General features: G+C 73.5%; 12 non-coding genes across 12 annotated transcripts; all 12 read right to left on the bottom strand.

Moving 5' to 3' along the window:
• Positions 1–144: 144 nt before the first annotated feature.
• LOC131493815 (5S ribosomal RNA) lies at positions 145–263 on the bottom strand. The gene has a single exon (XR_009252897.1). It is a non-coding gene; the product is annotated as a 5S ribosomal RNA (ribosomal RNA).
• A 1,130-nt stretch (positions 264–1,393) lies between these two features.
• On the bottom strand, positions 1,394–1,512 carry LOC131493816 (5S ribosomal RNA). Its single transcript, XR_009252898.1, has one exon. It is a non-coding gene; the product is annotated as a 5S ribosomal RNA (ribosomal RNA).
• Positions 1,513–2,643: 1,131 nt separating this feature from the next.
• On the bottom strand, positions 2,644–2,762 carry LOC131494168 (5S ribosomal RNA). Its single transcript, XR_009253233.1, has one exon. It is a non-coding gene; the product is annotated as a 5S ribosomal RNA (ribosomal RNA).
• Positions 2,763–3,899: 1,137 nt separating this feature from the next.
• Positions 3,900–4,018, bottom strand: LOC131493818 (5S ribosomal RNA). The gene has a single exon (XR_009252900.1). It is a non-coding gene; the product is annotated as a 5S ribosomal RNA (ribosomal RNA).
• Positions 4,019–5,148: 1,130 nt separating this feature from the next.
• On the bottom strand, positions 5,149–5,267 carry LOC131493819 (5S ribosomal RNA). The gene has a single exon (XR_009252901.1). It is a non-coding gene; the product is annotated as a 5S ribosomal RNA (ribosomal RNA).
• A 1,131-nt stretch (positions 5,268–6,398) lies between these two features.
• On the bottom strand, positions 6,399–6,517 carry LOC131494169 (5S ribosomal RNA). Its single transcript, XR_009253234.1, has one exon. It is a non-coding gene; the product is annotated as a 5S ribosomal RNA (ribosomal RNA).
• A 1,136-nt stretch (positions 6,518–7,653) lies between these two features.
• LOC131493820 (5S ribosomal RNA) lies at positions 7,654–7,772 on the bottom strand. Its single transcript, XR_009252902.1, has one exon. It is a non-coding gene; the product is annotated as a 5S ribosomal RNA (ribosomal RNA).
• Positions 7,773–8,908: 1,136 nt separating this feature from the next.
• On the bottom strand, positions 8,909–9,027 carry LOC131493821 (5S ribosomal RNA). The gene has a single exon (XR_009252903.1). It is a non-coding gene; the product is annotated as a 5S ribosomal RNA (ribosomal RNA).
• A 1,123-nt stretch (positions 9,028–10,150) lies between these two features.
• LOC131493822 (5S ribosomal RNA) lies at positions 10,151–10,269 on the bottom strand. Its single transcript, XR_009252904.1, has one exon. It is a non-coding gene; the product is annotated as a 5S ribosomal RNA (ribosomal RNA).
• Positions 10,270–11,400: 1,131 nt separating this feature from the next.
• Positions 11,401–11,519, bottom strand: LOC131493823 (5S ribosomal RNA). The gene has a single exon (XR_009252905.1). It is a non-coding gene; the product is annotated as a 5S ribosomal RNA (ribosomal RNA).
• A 1,137-nt stretch (positions 11,520–12,656) lies between these two features.
• On the bottom strand, positions 12,657–12,775 carry LOC131493824 (5S ribosomal RNA). Its single transcript, XR_009252906.1, has one exon. It is a non-coding gene; the product is annotated as a 5S ribosomal RNA (ribosomal RNA).
• Positions 12,776–13,911: 1,136 nt separating this feature from the next.
• LOC131493825 (5S ribosomal RNA) lies at positions 13,912–14,030 on the bottom strand. Its single transcript, XR_009252907.1, has one exon. It is a non-coding gene; the product is annotated as a 5S ribosomal RNA (ribosomal RNA).
• Positions 14,031–14,893: the final 863 nt, after the last annotated feature.

The following is a 14,893-nucleotide window of genomic DNA, read 5'->3' on the forward strand; positions in this document are numbered from 1 at the left end:
CAGAGGGATCCGTGGCTGGGATGTGTTTGGCCCCAGCAGCCGCGCTCCCTGGGGAGAGAGGGACCCAGGGAGGGAGGGGGGGAGGGGCGGCGGGCGCCAAAGGAGAGGTCAAGGAGGCCAAAGGCCAAAGGCCAAAAGCGAAAAAGCCTACAGCACCCGGTATTCCCAGGCGGTCTCCCATCCAAGTACTAACCAGGCCCGACCCTGCTTAGCTTCCGAGATCAGACGAGATCGGGCGCGTTCAGGGTGGTATGGCCGTAGACGCGGGCGGCTGGCGCTGGGCGCCTCAAGAGCCTGCTCCACGCGTCCCCAGCCCAGCGGGTGCGGCGCTTCACCCGTGCACGCGCCTGCCTGCCTGCCTGCCTGCCTGCCGCCGCCCTCCGCCGCGGGCCCCGGGCGGGTGGCGGAGGCCGCGCAAGAGGACCCTGGCAAGGCGCTGAGGCGCAAGCCCCGGCGTTCTCCGATCCCGGGACTCTTGCAGGCCGCTCCCGGCTTGGCCCCACGCCCGCCTCCGCTTCCATCCGGCACCGCACCGGACCGCACGTCACCGCACCAGGTCGGGCTACTCACTGGCAAGAGGGTGGAAGCGAGCGTGGGGCATCCGGCCGGCCGTGCCTTCCGGGGCCCGCCCCGCCGGGGTGTCGGCGCCTCCTCCACAGCCCCAGGGCGAGCGCAGCCAGCCACCCGGCCTTCTCCTCCCGTCTGCCCCACCTGGTGCATACCCACCCCGGAGGCGCCAGCGCCCCCAGTGAACATCAACAGCCCGAGCCCGCTGCCCTAGCGGGGCCTCGCGAAATGCCAGGGACCCTGCCTGGGGATGAGGGCTCGAGGGAGGGGAGAGGTCCAGGACCCAGGGAGCCCAGACGTGTGGCGGAGTGGGAGTCTGGGGTCTCGCGGCCCCGCCCGCCCGCTCCTGGTTCTCGCATCCACCCACCCAGCCCCCACCCTCCAGTCCCCGGGCGCCAGCCTCCGGTCCCGCCCTCACCGCACACCCCCCCACCCCTCCGTGCGGGTGCGGGTGCCGGTGTGGGTGGTGTCTCAGGAAAGGTGCAAAGCTGGGACGTGGCTTCCAGCCGGTGCAGTGGGATCTGGCCGGGTGCGGGGAGCGGGGAGCGGGGAGCGTGCCCCTCGTGAAGTGCCGGGTGGGGGGGGAGGGGGGGGGTTGTGTGCGGGCTTGGGGTGCGTGGTGGGGCGGGGCGGGGCGGGGCCGGGCCAGGCCAGGCCAGGCTGCTTTGCTGGCCCGGGAGGGGCAGAGGGATCCGTGGCTGGGATGTGTTTGGCCCCAGCAGCCGCGCTCCCTGGGGAGAGAGGGACCCAGGGAGGGAGGGGGGAGGGGCGGCGGGCGCCAAAGGAGAGGTCAAGGAGGCCAAAGGCCAAAGGCCAAAAGCGAAAAAGCCTACAGCACCCGGTATTCCCAGGCGGTCTCCCATCCAAGTACTAACCAGGCCCGACCCTGCTTAGCTTCCGAGATCAGACGAGATCGGGCGCGTTCAGGGTGGTATGGCCGTAGACGCGGGCGGCTGGCGCTGGGCGCCTCAAAAGCCTGCTCCACGCGTCCCCAGCCCAGCGGGTGCGGCGCTTCACCCGTGCACGCGCCTGCCTGCCTGCCTGCCTGCCTGCCGCCGCCCTCCGCCGCGGGCCCCGGGCGGGTGGCGGAGGCCGCGCAAGAGGACCCTGGCAAGGCGCTGAGGCGCAAGCCCCGGCGTTCTCCGATCCCGGGACTCTTGCAGGCCGCTCCCGGCTTGGCCCCACGCCCGCCTCCGCTTCCATCCGGCACCGCACCGGACCGCACGTCACCGCACCAGGTCGGGCTACTCACTGGCAAGAGGGTGGAAGCGAGCGTGGGGCATCCGGCCGGCCGTGCCTTCCGGGGCCCGCCCCGCCGGGGTGTCGGCGCCTCCTCCCCAGCCCCAGGGCGAGCGCAGCCAGCCACCCGGCCTTCTCCTCCCGTCTGCCCCACCTGGTGCATACCCACCCCGGAGGCGCCAGCGCCCCCAGTGAACATCAACAGCCCGAGCCCGCTGCCCTAGCGGGGCCTCGCGAAATGCCAGGGACCCTGCCTGGGGATGAGGGCTCGAGGGAGGGGAGAGGTCCAGGACCCAGGGAGCCCAGGCGTGTGGCGGAGTGGGAGTCTGGGGTCTCGCGGCCCCGCCCGCCCGCTCCTGGTTCTCGCATCCACCCACCCAGCCCCCACCCTCCAGTCCCCGGGCGCCAGCCTCCGGTCCCGCCCTCACCGCACACCCCCCCACCCCTCCGTGCGGGTGCGGGTGCCGGTGTGGGTGGTGTCTCAGGAAAGGTGCAAAGCTGGGACGTGGCTTCCAGCCGGTGCAGTGGGATCTGGCCGGGTGCGGGGAGCGGGGAGCGGGGAGCGTGCCCCTCGTGAAGTGCCGGGTGGGGGGGGAGGGGGGGGGTTGTGTGCGGGCTTGGGGTGCGTGGCGGGGCGGGGCGGGGCGGGGCCGGGCCAGGCCAGGCCAGGCTGCTTTGCTGGCCCGGGAGGGGCAGAGGGATCCGTGGCTGGGATGTGTTTGGCCCCAGCAGCCGCGCTCCCTGGGGAGAGAGGGACCCAGGGAGGGAGGGGGGGAGGGGCGGCGGGCGCCAAAGGAGAGGTCAAGGAGGCCAAAGGCCAAAGGCCAAAAGCGAAAAAGCCTACAGCACCCGGTATTCCCAGGCGGTCTCCCATCCAAGTACTAACCAGGCCCGACCCTGCTTAGCTTCCGAGATCAGACGAGATCGGGCGCGTTCAGGGTGGTATGGCGGTAGACGCGGGCGGCTGGCGCTGGGCGCCTCAAGAGCCTGCTCCACGCGTCCCCAGCCCAGCGGGTGCGGCGCTTCACCCGTGCACGCGCCTGCCTGCCTGCCTGCCTGCCTGCCGCCGCCCTCCGCCGCGGGCCCCGGGCGGGTGGCGGAGGCCGCGCAAGAGGACCCTGGCAAGGCGCTGAGGCGCAAGCCCCGGCGTTCTCCGATCCCGGGACTCTTGCAGGCCGCTCCCGGCTTGGCCCCACGCCCGCCTCCGCTTCCATCCGGCACCGCACCGGACCGCACGTCACCGCACCAGGTCGGGCTACTCACTGGCAAGAGGGTGGAAGCGAGCGTGGGGCATCCGGCCGGCCGTGCCTTCCGGGGCCCGCCCCGCCGGGGTGTCGGCGCCTCCTCCCCAGCCCCAGGGCGAGCGCAGCCAGCCACCCGGCCTTCTCCTCCCGTCTGCCCCACCTGGTGCATACCCACCCCGGAGGCGCCAGCGCCCCCAGTGAACATCAACAGCCCGAGCCCGCTGCCCTAGCGGGGCCTCGCGAAATGCCAGGGACCCTGCCTGGGGATGAGGGCTCGAGGGAGGGGAGAGGTCCAGGACCCAGGGAGCCCAGACGTGTGGCGGAGTGGGAGTCTGGGGTCTCGCGGCCCCGCCCGCCCGCTCCTGGTTCTCGCATCCACCCACCCAGCCCCCACCCTCCAGTCCCCGGGCGCCAGCCTCCGGTCCCGCCCTCACCGCACACCCCCCCCACCCCTCCGTGCGGGTGCGGGTGCCGGTGTGGGTGGTGTCTCAGGAAAGGTGCAAAGCTGGGACGTGGCTTCCAGCCGGTGCAGTGGGATCTGGCCGGGTGCGGGGAGCGGGGAGCGGGGAGCGTGCCCCTCGTGAAGTGCCGGGTGGGGGGGGAGGGGGGGGGTTGTGTGCGGGCTTGGGGTGCGTGGCGGGGCGGGGCGGGGCGGGGCGGGGCCGGGCCAGGCCAGGCCAGGCTGCTTTGCTGGCCCGGGAGGGGCAGAGGGATCCGTGGCTGGGATGTGTTTGGCCCCAGCAGCCGCGCTCCCTGGGGAGAGAGGGACCCAGGGAGGGAGGGGGGGAGGGGCGGCGGGCGCCAAAGGAGAGGTCAAGGAGGCCAAAGGCCAAAGGCCAAAAGCGAAAAAGCCTACAGCACCCGGTATTCCCAGGCGGTCTCCCATCCAAGTACTAACCAGGCCCGACCCTGCTTAGCTTCCGAGATCAGACGAGATCGGGCGCGTTCAGGGTGGTATGGCCGTAGACGCGGGCGGCTGGCGCTGGGCGCCTCAAGAGCCTGCTCCACGCGTCCCCAGCCCAGCGGGTGCGGCGCTTCACCCGTGCACGCGCCTGCCTGCCTGCCTGCCTGCCTGCCGCCGCCCTCCGCCGCGGGCCCCGGGCGGGTGGCGGAGGCCGCGCAAGAGGACCCTGGCAAGGCGCTGAGGCGCAAGCCCCGGCGTTCTCCGATCCCGGGACTCTTGCAGGCCGCTCCCGGCTTGGCCCCACGCCCGCCTCCGCTTCCATCCGGCACCGCACCGGACCGCACGTCACCGCACCAGGTCGGGCTACTCACTGGCAAGAGGGTGGAAGCGAGCGTGGGGCATCCGGCCGGCCGTGCCTTCCGGGGCCCGCCCCGCCGGGGTGTCGGCGCCTCCTCCACAGCCCCAGGGCGAGCGCAGCCAGCCACCCGGCCTTCTCCTCCCGTCTGCCCCACCTGGTGCATACCCACCCCGGAGGCGCCAGCGCCCCCAGTGAACATCAACAGCCCGAGCCCGCTGCCCTAGCGGGGCCTCGCGAAATGCCAGGGACCCTGCCTGGGGATGAGGGCTCGAGGGAGGGGAGAGGTCCAGGACCCAGGGAGCCCAGACGTGTGGCGGAGTGGGAGTCTGGGGTCTCGCGGCCCCGCCCGCCCGCTCCTGGTTCTCGCATCCACCCACCCAGCCCCCACCCTCCAGTCCCCGGGCGCCAGCCTCCGGTCCCGCCCTCACCGCACACCCCCCCACCCCTCCGTGCGGGTGCGGGTGCCGGTGTGGGTGGTGTCTCAGGAAAGGTGCAAAGCTGGGACGTGGCTTCCAGCCGGTGCAGTGGGATCTGGCCGGGTGCGGGGAGCGGGGAGCGGGGAGCGTGCCCCTCGTGAAGTGCCGGGTGGGGGGGGAGGGGGGGGGTTGTGTGCGGGCTTGGGGTGCGTGGTGGGGCGGGGCGGGGCGGGGCCGGGCCAGGCCAGGCCAGGCTGCTTTGCTGGCCCGGGAGGGGCAGAGGGATCCGTGGCTGGGATGTGTTTGGCCCCAGCAGCCGCGCTCCCTGGGGAGAGAGGGACCCAGGGAGGGAGGGGGGAGGGGCGGCGGGCGCCAAAGGAGAGGTCAAGGAGGCCAAAGGCCAAAGGCCAAAAGCGAAAAAGCCTACAGCACCCGGTATTCCCAGGCGGTCTCCCATCCAAGTACTAACCAGGCCCGACCCTGCTTAGCTTCCGAGATCAGACGAGATCGGGCGCGTTCAGGGTGGTATGGCCGTAGACGCGGGCGGCTGGCGCTGGGCGCCTCAAAAGCCTGCTCCACGCGTCCCCAGCCCAGCGGGTGCGGCGCTTCACCCGTGCACGCGCCTGCCTGCCTGCCTGCCTGCCTGCCGCCGCCCTCCGCCGCGGGCCCCGGGCGGGTGGCGGAGGCCGCGCAAGAGGACCCTGGCAAGGCGCTGAGGCGCAAGCCCCGGCGTTCTCCGATCCCGGGACTCTTGCAGGCCGCTCCCGGCTTGGCCCCACGCCCGCCTCCGCTTCCATCCGGCACCGCACCGGACCGCACGTCACCGCACCAGGTCGGGCTACTCACTGGCAAGAGGGTGGAAGCGAGCGTGGGGCATCCGGCCGGCCGTGCCTTCCGGGGCCCGCCCCGCCGGGGTGTCGGCGCCTCCTCCCCAGCCCCAGGGCGAGCGCAGCCAGCCACCCGGCCTTCTCCTCCCGTCTGCCCCACCTGGTGCATACCCACCCCGGAGGCGCCAGCGCCCCCAGTGAACATCAACAGCCCGAGCCCGCTGCCCTAGCGGGGCCTCGCGAAATGCCAGGGACCCTGCCTGGGGATGAGGGCTCGAGGGAGGGGAGAGGTCCAGGACCCAGGGAGCCCAGGCGTGTGGCGGAGTGGGAGTCTGGGGTCTCGCGGCCCCGCCCGCCCGCTCCTGGTTCTCGCATCCACCCACCCAGCCCCCACCCTCCAGTCCCCGGGCGCCAGCCTCCGGTCCCGCCCTCACCGCACACCCCCCCACCCCTCCGTGCGGGTGCGGGTGCCGGTGTGGGTGGTGTCTCAGGAAAGGTGCAAAGCTGGGACGTGGCTTCCAGCCGGTGCAGTGGGATCTGGCCGGGTGCGGGGAGCGGGGAGCGGGGAGCGTGCCCCTCGTGAAGTGCCGGGTGGGGGGGGAGGGGGGGGGTTGTGTGCGGGCTTGGGGTGCGTGGCGGGGCGGGGCGGGGCGGGGCCGGGCCAGGCCAGGCCAGGCTGCTTTGCTGGCCCGGGAGGGGCAGAGGGATCCGTGGCTGGGATGTGTTTGGCCCCAGCAGCCGCGCTCCCTGGGGAGAGAGGGACCCAGGGAGGGAGGGGGGGAGGGGCGGCGGGCGCCAAAGGAGAGGTCAAGGAGGCCAAAGGCCAAAGGCCAAAAGCGAAAAAGCCTACAGCACCCGGTATTCCCAGGCGGTCTCCCATCCAAGTACTAACCAGGCCCGACCCTGCTTAGCTTCCGAGATCAGACGAGATCGGGCGCGTTCAGGGTGGTATGGCGGTAGACGCGGGCGGCTGGCGCTGGGCGCCTCAAGAGCCTGCTCCACGCGTCCCCAGCCCAGCGGGTGCGGCGCTTCACCCGTGCACGCGCCTGCCTGCCTGCCTGCCTGCCTGCCGCCGCCCTCCGCCGCGGGCCCCGGGCGGGTGGCGGAGGCCGCGCAAGAGGACCCTGGCAAGGCGCTGAGGCGCAAGCCCCGGCGTTCTCCGATCCCGGGACTCTTGCAGGCCGCTCCCGGCTTGGCCCCACGCCCGCCTCCGCTTCCATCCGGCACCGCACCGGACCGCACGTCACCGCACCAGGTCGGGCTACTCACTGGCAAGAGGGTGGAAGCGAGCGTGGGGCATCCGGCCGGCCGTGCCTTCCGGGGCCCGCCCCGCCGGGGTGTCGGCGCCTCCTCCCCAGCCCCAGGGCGAGCGCAGCCAGCCACCCGGCCTTCTCCTCCCGTCTGCCCCACCTGGTGCATACCCACCCCGGAGGCGCCAGCGCCCCCAGTGAACATCAACAGCCCGAGCCCGCTGCCCTAGCGGGGCCTCGCGAAATGCCAGGGACCCTGCCTGGGGATGAGGGCTCGAGGGAGGGGAGAGGTCCAGGACCCAGGGAGCCCAGACGTGTGGCGGAGTGGGAGTCTGGGGTCTCGCGGCCCCGCCCGCCCGCTCCTGGTTCTCGCATCCACCCACCCAGCCCCCACCCTCCAGTCCCCGGGCGCCAGCCTCCGGTCCCGCCCTCACCGCACACCCCCCCCACCCCTCCGTGCGGGTGCGGGTGCCGGTGTGGGTGGTGTCTCAGGAAAGGTGCAAAGCTGGGACGTGGCTTCCAGCCGGTGCAGTGGGATCTGGCCGGGTGCGGGGAGCGGGGAGCGGGGAGCGTGCCCCTCGTGAAGTGCCGGGTGGGGGGGGAGGGGGGGGGTTGTGTGCGGGCTTGGGGTGCGTGGCGGGGCGGGGCGGGGCGGGGCGGGGCCGGGCCAGGCCAGGCCAGGCTGCTTTGCTGGCCCGGGAGGGGCAGAGGGATCCGTGGCTGGGATGTGTTTGGCCCCAGCAGCCTTGCTCCCTGGGGAGAGAGGGACCCAGGGAGGGAGGGGGGAGGGGCGGCGGGCGCCAAAGGAGAGGTCAAGGAGGCCAAAGGCCAAAGGCCAAAAGCGAAAAAGCCTACAGCACCCGGTATTCCCAGGCGGTCTCCCATCCAAGTACTAACCAGGCCCGACCCTGCTTAGCTTCCGAGATCAGACGAGATCGGGCGCGTTCAGGGTGGTATGGCCGTAGACGCGGGCGGCTGGCGCTGGGCGCCTCAAGAGCCTGCTCCACGCGTCCCCAGCCCAGCGGGTGCGGCGCTTCACCCGTGCACGCGCCTGCCTGCCTGCCTGCCTGCCTGCCGCCGCCCTCCGCCGCGGGCCCCGGGCGGGTGGCGGAGGCCGCGCAAGAGGACCCTGGCAAGGCGCTGAGGCGCAAGCCCCGGCGTTCTCCGATCCCGGGACTCTTGCAGGCCGCTCCCGGCTTGGCCCCACGCCCGCCTCCGCTTCCATCCGGCACCGCACCGGACCGCACGTCACCGCACCAGGTCGGGCTACTCACTGGCAAGAGGGTGGAAGCGAGCGTGGGGCATCCGGCCGGCCGTGCCTTCCGGGGCCCGCCCCGCCGGGGTGTCGGCGCCTCCTCCCCAGCCCCAGGGCGAGCGCAGCCAGCCACCCGGCCTTCTCCTCCCGTCTGCCCCACCTGGTGCATACCCACCCCGGAGGCGCCAGCGCCCCCAGTGAACATCAACAGCCCGAGCCCGCTGCCCTAGCGGGGCCTCGCGAAATGCCAGGGACCCTGCCTGGGGATGAGGGCTCGAGGGAGGGGAGAGGTCCAGGACCCAGGGAGCCCAGGCGTGTGGCGGAGTGGGAGTCTGGGGTCTCGCGGCCCCGCCCGCCCGCTCCTGGTTCTCGCATCCACCCACCCAGCCCCCACCCTCCAGTCCCCGGGCGCCAGCCTCCGGTCCCGCCCTCACCGCACACCCCCCCACCCCTCCGTGCGGGTGCGGGTGCCGGTGTGGGTGGTGTCTCAGGAAAGGTGCAAAGCTGGGACGTGGCTTCCAGCCGGTGCAGTGGGATCTGGCCGGGTGCGGGGAGCGGGGAGCGGGGAGCGTGCCCCTCGTGAAGTGCCGGGTGGGGGGGGAGGGGGGGGGTTGTGTGCGGGCTTGGGGTGCGTGGCGGGGCGGGGCGGGGCGGGGCGGGGCCGGGCCAGGCCAGGCCAGGCTGCTTTGCTGGCCCGGGAGGGGCAGAGGGATCCGTGGCTGGGATGTGTTTGGCCCCAGCAGCCGCGCTCCCTGGGGAGAGAGGGACCCAGGGAGGGAGGGGGGGAGGGGCGGCGGGCGCCAAAGGAGAGGTCAAGGAGGCCAAAGGCCAAAGGCCAAAAGCGAAAAAGCCTACAGCACCCGGTATTCCCAGGCGGTCTCCCATCCAAGTACTAACCAGGCCCGACCCTGCTTAGCTTCCGAGATCAGACGAGATCGGGCGCGTTCAGGGTGGTATGGCCGTAGACGCGGGCGGCTGGCGCTGGGCGCCTCAAGAGCCTGCTCCACGCGTCCCCAGCCCAGCGGGTGCGGCGCTTCACCCGTGCACGCGCCTGCCTGCCTGCCTGCCTGCCTGCCGCCGCCCTCCGCCGCGGGCCCCGGGCGGGTGGCGGAGGCCGCGCAAGAGGACCCTGGCAAGGCGCTGAGGCGCAAGCCCCGGCGTTCTCCGATCCCGGGACTCTTGCAGGCCGCTCCCGGCTTGGCCCCACGCCCGCCTCCGCTTCCATCCGGCACCGCACCGGACCGCACGTCACCGCACCAGGTCGGGCTACTCACTGGCAAGAGGGTGGAAGCGAGCGTGGGGCATCCGGCCGGCCGTGCCTTCCGGGGCCCGCCCCGCCGGGGTGTCGGCGCCTCCTCCCCAGCCCCAGGGCGAGCGCAGCCAGCCACCCGGCCTTCTCCTCCCGTCTGCCCCACCTGGTGCATACCCACCCCGGAGGCGCCAGCGCCCCCAGTGAACATCAACAGCCCGAGCCCGCTGCCCTAGCGGGGCCTCGCGAAATGCCAGGGACCCTGCCTGGGGATGAGGGCTCGAGGGAGGGGAGAGGTCCAGGACCCAGGGAGCCCAGGCGTGTGGCGGAGTGGGAGTCTGGGGTCTCGCGGCCCCGCCCGCCCGCTCCTGGTTCTCGCATCCACCCACCCAGCCCACACCCTCCAGTCCCCGGGCGCCAGCCTCCGGTCCCGCCCTCACCGCACACCCCCCCCACCCCTCCGTGCGGGTGCGGGTGCCGGTGTGGGTGGTGTCTCAGGAAAGGTGCAAAGCTGGGACGTGGCTTCCAGCCGGTGCAGTGGGATCTGGCCGGGTGCGGGGAGCGGGGAGCGTGCCCCTCGTGAAGTGCCGGGTGGGGGGGGAGGGGGGGGTTGTGTGCGGGCTTGGGGTGCGTGGCGGGGCGGGGCGGGGCGGGGCCGGGCCAGGCCAGGCCAGGCTGCTTTGCTGGCCCGGGAGGGGCAGAGGGATCCGTGGCTGGGATGTGTTTGGCCCCAGCAGCCGCGCTCCCTGGGGAGAGAGGGACCCAGGGAGGGAGGGGGGAGGGGCGGCGGGCGCCAAAGGAGAGGTCAAGGAGGCCAAAGGCCAAAGGCCAAAAGCGAAAAAGCCTACAGCACCCGGTATTCCCAGGCGGTCTCCCATCCAAGTACTAACCAGGCCCGACCCTGCTTAGCTTCCGAGATCAGACGAGATCGGGCGCGTTCAGGGTGGTATGGCCGTAGACGCGGGCGGCTGGCGCTGGGCGCCTCAAGAGCCTGCTCCACGCGTCCCCAGCCCAGCGGGTGCGGCGCTTCACCCGTGCACGCACCTGCCTGCCTGCCTGCCTGCCTGCCGCCGCCCTCCGCCGCGGGCCCCGGGCGGGTGGCGGAGGCCGCGCAAGAGGACCCTGGCAAGGCGCTGAGGCGCAAGCCCCGGCGTTCTCCGATCCCGGGACTCTTGCAGGCCGCTCCCGGCTTGGCCCCACGCCCGCCTCCGCTTCCATCCGGCACCGCACCGGACCGCACGTCACCGCACCAGGTCGGGCTACTCACTGGCAAGAGGGTGGAAGCGAGCGTGGGGCATCCGGCCGGCCGTGCCTTCCGGGGCCCGCCCCGCCGGGGTGTCGGCGCCTCCTCCCCAGCCCCAGGGCGAGCGCAGCCAGCCACCCGGCCTTCTCCTCCCGTCTGCCCCACCTGGTGCATACCCACCCCGGAGGCGCCAGCGCCCCCAGTGAACATCAACAGCCCGAGCCCGCTGCCCTAGCGGGGCCTCGCGAAATGCCAGGGACCCTGCCTGGGGATGAGGGCTCGAGGGAGGGGAGAGGTCCAGGACCCAGGGAGCCCAGGCGTGTGGCGGAGTGGGAGTCTGGGGTCTCGCGGCCCCGCCCGCCCGCTCCTGGTTCTCGCATCCACCCACCCAGCCCCCACCCTCCAGTCCCCGGGCGCCAGCCTCCGGTCCCGCCCTCACCGCACACCCCCCCACCCCTCCGTGCGGGTGCGGGTGCCGGTGTGGGTGGTGTCTCAGGAAAGGTGCAAAGCTGGGACGTGGCTTCCAGCCGGTGCAGTGGGATCTGGCCGGGTGCGGGGAGCGGGGAGCGGGGAGCGTGCCCCTCGTGAAGTGCCGGGTGGGGGGGGAGGGGGGGGGTTGTGTGCGGGCTTGGGGTGCGTGGCGGGGCGGGGCGGGGCGGGGCCGGGCCAGGCCAGGCCAGGCTGCTTTGCTGGCCCGGGAGGGGCAGAGGGATCCGTGGCTGGGATGTGTTTGGCCCCAGCAGCCGCGCTCCCTGGGGAGAGAGGGACCCATGGAGGGAGGGGGGGAGGGGCGGCGGGCGCCAAAGGAGAGGTCAAGGAGGCCAAAGGCCAAAGGCCAAAAGCGAAAAAGCCTACAGCACCCGGTATTCCCAGGCGGTCTCCCATCCAAGTACTAACCAGGCCCGACCCTGCTTAGCTTCCGAGATCAGACGAGATCGGGCGCGTTCAGGGTGGTATGGCCGTAGACGCGGGCGGCTGGCGCTGGGCGCCTCAAGAGCCTGCTCCACGCGTCCCCAGCCCAGCGGGTGCGGCGCTTCACCCGTGCACGCGCCTGCCTGCCTGCCTGCCTGCCTGCCGCCGCCCTCCGCCGCGGGCCCCGGGCGGGTGGCGGAGGCCGCGCAAGAGGACCCTGGCAAGGCGCTGAGGCGCAAGCCCCGGCGTTCTCCGATCCCGGGACTCTTGCAGGCCGCTCCCGGCTTGGCCCCACGCCCGCCTCCGCTTCCATCCGGCACCGCACCGGACCGCACGTCACCGCACCAGGTCGGGCTACTCACTGGCAAGAGGGTGGAAGCGAGCGTGGGGCATCCGGCCGGCCGTGCCTTCCGGGGCCCGCCCCGCCGGGGTGTCGGCGCCTCCTCCCCAGCCCCAGGGCGAGCGCAGCCAGCCACCCGGCCTTCTCCTCCCGTCTGCCCCACCTGGTGCATACCCACCCCGGAGGCGCCAGCGCCCCCAGTGAACATCAACAGCCCGAGCCCGCTGCCCTAGCGGGGCCTCGCGAAATGCCAGGGACCCTGCCTGGGGATGAGGGCTCGAGGGAGGGGAGAGGTCCAGGACCCAGGGAGCCCAGACGTGTGGCGGAGTGGGAGTCTGGGGTCTCGCGGCCCCGCCCGCCCGCTCCTGGTTCTCGCATCCACCCACCCAGCCCCCACCCTCCAGTCCCCGGGCGCCAGCCTCCGGTCCCGCCCTCACCGCACACCCCCCCCACCCCTCCGTGCGGGTGCGGGTGCCGGTGTGGGTGGTGTCTCAGGAAAGGTGCAAAGCTGGGACGTGGCTTCCAGCCGGTGCAGTGGGATCTGGCCGGGTGCGGGGAGCGGGGAGCGGGGAGCGTGCCCCTCGTGAAGTGCCGGGTGGGGGGGGAGGGGGGGGGTTGTGTGCGGGCTTGGGGTGCGTGGCGGGGCGGGGCGGGGCGGGGCGGGGCCGGGCCAGGCCAGGCCAGGCTGCTTTGCTGGCCCGGGAGGGGCAGAGGGATCCGTGGCTGGGATGTGTTTGGCCCCAGCAGCCTTGCTCCCTGGGGAGAGAGGGACCCAGGGAGGGAGGGGGGGAGGGGCGGCGGGCGCCAAAGGAGAGGTCAAGGAGGCCAAAGGCCAAAGGCCAAAAGCGAAAAAGCCTACAGCACCCGGTATTCCCAGGCGGTCTCCCATCCAAGTACTAACCAGGCCCGACCCTGCTTAGCTTCCGAGATCAGACGAGATCGGGCGCGTTCAGGGTGGTATGGCCGTAGACGCGGGCGGCTGGCGCTGGGCGCCTCAAGAGCCTGCTCCACGCGTCCCCAGCCCAGCGGGTGCGGCGCTTCACCCGTGCACGCGCCTGCCTGCCTGCCTGCCTGCCTGCCGCCGCCCTCCGCCGCGGGCCCCGGGCGGGTGGCGGAGGCCGCGCAAGAGGACCCTGGCAAGGCGCTGAGGCGCAAGCCCCGGCGTTCTCCGATCCCGGGACTCTTGCAGGCCGCTCCCGGCTTGGCCCCACGCCCGCCTCCGCTTCCATCCGGCACCGCACCGGACCGCACGTCACCGCACCAGGTCGGGCTACTCACTGGCAAGAGGGTGGAAGCGAGCGTGGGGCATCCGGCCGGCCGTGCCTTCCGGGGCCCGCCCCGCCGGGGTGTCGGCGCCTCCTCCCCAGCCCCAGGGCGAGCGCAGCCAGCCACCCGGCCTTCTCCTCCCGTCTGCCCCACCTGGTGCATACCCACCCCGGAGGCGCCAGCGCCCCCAGTGAACATCAACAGCCCGAGCCCGCTGCCCTAGCGGGGCCTCGCGAAATGCCAGGGACCCTGCCTGGGGATGAGGGCTCGAGGGAGGGGAGAGGTCCAGGACCCAGGGAGCCCAGGCGTGTGGCGGAGTGGGAGTCTGGGGTCTCGCGGCCCCGCCCGCCCGCTCCTGGTTCTCGCATCCACCCACCCAGCCCCCACCCTCCAGTCCCCGGGCGCCAGCCTCCGGTCCCGCCCTCACCGCACACCCCCCCACCCCTCCGTGCGGGTGCGGGTGCCGGTGTGGGTGGTGTCTCAGGAAAGGTGCAAAGCTGGGACGTGGCTTCCAGCCGGTGCAGTGGGATCTGGCCGGGTGCGGGGAGCGGGGAGCGGGGAGCGTGCCCCTCGTGAAGTGCCGGGTGGGGGGGGAGGGGGGGGGTTGTGTGCGGGCTTGGGGTGCGTGGCGGGGCGGGGCGGGGCGGGGCGGGGCCGGGCCAGGCCAGGCCAGGCTGCTTTGCTGGCCCGGGAGGGGCAGAGGGATCCGTGGCTGGGATGTGTTTGGCCCCAGCAGCCGCGCTCCCTGGGGAGAGAGGGACCCAGGGAGGGAGGGGGGGAGGGGCGGCGGGCGCCAAAGGAGAGGTCAAGGAGGCCAAAGGCCAAAGGCCAAAAGCGAAAAAGCCTACAGCACCCGGTATTCCCAGGCGGTCTCCCATCCAAGTACTAACCAGGCCCGACCCTGCTTAGCTTCCGAGATCAGACGAGATCGGGCGCGTTCAGGGTGGTATGGCCGTAGACGCGGGCGGCTGGCGCTGGGCGCCTCAAGAGCCTGCTCCACGCGTCCCCAGCCCAGCGGGTGCGGCGCTTCACCCGTGCACGCGCCTGCCTGCCTGCCTGCCTGCCTGCCGCCGCCCTCCGCCGCGGGCCCCGGGCGGGTGGCGGAGGCCGCGCAAGAGGACCCTGGCAAGGCGCTGAGGCGCAAGCCCCGGCGTTCTCCGATCCCGGGACTCTTGCAGGCCGCTCCCGGCTTGGCCCCACGCCCGCCTCCGCTTCCATCCGGCACCGCACCGGACCGCACGTCACCGCACCAGGTCGGGCTACTCACTGGCAAGAGGGTGGAAGCGAGCGTGGGGCATCCGGCCGGCCGTGCCTTCCGGGGCCCGCCCCGCCGGGGTGTCGGCGCCTCCTCCCCAGCCCCAGGGCGAGCGCAGCCAGCCACCCGGCCTTCTCCTCCCGTCTGCCCCACCTGGTGCATACCCACCCCGGAGGCGCCAGCGCCCCCAGTGAACATCAACAGCCCGAGCCCGCTGCCCTAGCGGGGCCTCGCGAAATGCCAGGGACCCTGCCTGGGGATGAGGGCTCGAGGGAGGGGAGAGGTCCAGGACCCAGGGAGCCCAGGCGTGTGGCGGAGTGGGAGTCTGGGGTCTCGCGGCCCCGCCCGCCCGCTCCTGGTTCTCGCATCCACCCACCCAGCCCCCACCCTCCAGTCCCCGGGCGCCAGCCTCCGGTCCCGCCCTCACCGCACACCCCCCCACCCCTCCGTGCGGGTGCGGGTGCCGGTGTGGGTGGTGTCTCAGGAAAGGTGCAAAGCTGGGACGTGGCTTCCAGCCGGTGCAGTGGGATCTGGCCGGGTGCGGGGAGCGGGGAGCGGGGAGCGTGCC

Source organism: Neofelis nebulosa, chromosome 13, assembly GCF_028018385.1.
Source record: "Neofelis nebulosa isolate mNeoNeb1 chromosome 13, mNeoNeb1.pri, whole genome shotgun sequence".
In the NCBI taxonomy this organism is placed as follows: domain Eukaryota; kingdom Metazoa; phylum Chordata; class Mammalia; order Carnivora; family Felidae; genus Neofelis; species Neofelis nebulosa.